Here is a 2,572-nt window from a genome sequence, read left to right as displayed (position 1 = left end):
GAAAGGGGTGACGATGTCACGCCTGTCTGCTGCAACGAAGGGGCGTATTTCTTTGTGAAGGTAGGCCTGCCTCTGAGCACTGAGACCTGTCTTTGGAATGATCTCTGGCATGGTGTTCTGTTCAGGCATTTTCTTCACGATGTCATAACTCTGTTCTTCGGCGTCGATATTGGTTTTCACCTTCACAGATCCAGTCCTGTCCATGCGAAAGTGGTGGAATGATTTGATCCCCTTGATTTTTAAAAAAAACTGTGTCAGATACGTAGTCCAGTCGTACGTTGGGACCTCTGTCGGTCCATTTTCAGTTCCAATCAGCTTCCCAACATTCATCTGGGATGACGAGTTGACTACGTCAAGAATATCCTGCAGACAGTCAACTTTTGTTCTCCTGAATTTCCGCTTGATGAGGCCAAAACCTCCGTCAGGGCTGAATTTAGTATGTCCAGTTATCAAGAAGCTGAGACGAATGACATGATTCCGACCTGTCAGGCACCTCCACAGAATGTACCACATCATCTGATTGTTTTTGTTTTGCCCTGCACAGTTGTCTGCGTGAAGATGCAGATTCGTTTCCCCAAGGCTGTGATTTTCCAGGTAGTCGTGGAGATACGAAATAACGACGTTGGCTCCTTTGCCAGTGCTGTGGGCTTCGTCGACAAGATAATTGACCTGAATGCCACAAGCTTCGCTGTTGATCCCAAATAAACCACACTTTCTAGGTGTCTTGAAATATATAGGGCCTGGTTGCTGGGGATCTTGTGGGTAGTGCATCTGCTGTGCGAAGTCGAAAGACACATGGTGCGTACCCTCAAATGAACAAGCAGGGTGATTTCCCAGGGGTAGGTCAGCTGGCAAATTCCGTTTCACTTCCTCGCAGACTTGCTTGTAGTAGGCCCTTTCGAGAGGTGCATCTCTAATTCTTGCAGGACCCTCATTTTGTCCTCATCCCTGTTTGCAGAAGAACCAATGCGATAGGTTCCTTGTTGGCACGTCCAGCAAAGATCACTGGAAGGAGGCATTGTGCGAACAAACGGAAGTAACTTCTGCCACAGTCGCTGAAATGTACGAAGTTCCACAATCCTGTAATGCTGCCCTTCACTTTCAGATTTAGCAGCGACAGCAGCTTTGTACTGGTTGTACACGGTCGTCTTAGTGCAGTCAGAGGGGAGGAGCTGTACATCAGAAACCCAATGCTTGGGTGTGCGTCCAGGAAGATGAATTGCATGGACTTCAGCAAAGTTCAGAATGAAATCCACCACAGCCCTAGTATCCGTGTAAGACAACGCGTTCTTGGGTAGCCTTTTCGAATTTCCATGAGTCCTAGGCTCAACACCACTTACTTTATAATGCTTGATCAAAGCTGTCAACCTGTCCTGACCAACACAGTGAAGATATTTAAAGAATTCCCTACACACTTTAACACCACGATGGTAATAATCTGTGCGAAACACTTCCGTTTTGTTTGCTGACCTTTTCTCGACTTTCTTGTTTCGCTGTCTAAGTGAATGCCACTTTCAATCTTGGCCAGCAAAGCAATGTCTAGTTCGGAGGTGGTCAGTTGAGCATACTGGTTTCTGCAGTGTTCTATATCCTCACTTGAAAAGTTGAAGTGGCAAGGAGCACCAGATGCACATGAGCAAAGAATGTTCGTAGATTGTTCCTCAGACTGGCCAGCTGAACATGTCTGTGATACATCATCACGGTCCAAAGGGACGATCGACTCAGAGAGATTACTCGTCACTAACTGAAACTCTTCCTCCTCCACACGCACAGTGCTGTCTGTAGTGATATCTGAGGTGATAAATAATATTTTTAAAAATTACTTGACTTGAAGAGTTGAATGTGAATTTCACTTGACGTGATGAATATAGAATCTATGTTATAAGTTATAGCTTACTTGTTGAAAACAAAGACGGCGTGCATTTTAAAATTGAATTACAACCAAACAAAAAGAGAAATTAATGAAACTGTTTCACCATGTACGGTTAGCTAGATATCTAGATCTAGATTTCTATGTATTGCGAAGTGTTTTTATTGCTGTTGTGTCGTGTTATCGAATCATTGATGAGCAACGACAGTCTCCGATTTACAAGAGACTGCTCGACTATTTTATATCAACAAAACAAGATAAATGAATATACAAACCAATAATTAATTTAAATAGATAGAGTATAACATCTGAAGACAAAGAAACTTAAGTTTAGTGCTAGATCTAGACACTAGATCTAGAACTAGACTAGATCTAGATCTTAGATCAGATCTACCTACAGTCCTACAGTACAGTGTTTTGGTAGATCTAGATCTATGATTTAGATCTGGATCAAGGTCTAGGTCTAGGCCTATTCTGATGCAGATCTAGATATATGGATTTGTAAACAATAAAAACATAATTTCTATTCACCTTTCCTATAAATTTGAATCAACAAAGCAGAAATTCAACAGAGAGTAACCCTAACTTACGAGATCCAGGCCTGTGGACATCAAACATGTTTGTATCGAAACAACAACCAGATCTAAGTTCCCACTTACCAGAATTAGATTCTTCATCACCACTTGATAAATCATCCTCATC

At 42.5% G+C, this 2,572-nt stretch overlaps 1 protein-coding gene across 2 annotated transcripts in view; it reads right to left on the bottom strand.

The window, feature by feature from the left end:
* Nucleotides 1–2,572, bottom strand: part of LOC101861173 (DNA polymerase delta subunit 3) — a 21,225-nt gene that overhangs the window by 5,391 nt on the left and 13,262 nt on the right. The gene's annotated exons all lie outside the window — the stretch shown is intronic.

This window comes from Aplysia californica, unplaced genomic scaffold (genome assembly GCF_000002075.1).
Source record: "Aplysia californica isolate F4 #8 unplaced genomic scaffold, AplCal3.0 scaffold01231, whole genome shotgun sequence".
NCBI classification, from domain to species: domain Eukaryota; kingdom Metazoa; phylum Mollusca; class Gastropoda; order Aplysiida; family Aplysiidae; genus Aplysia; species Aplysia californica.
The sequence above is the reverse complement of the archived record's forward strand: the minus strand, read 5'-3'. Positions and strand labels throughout refer to the sequence as shown.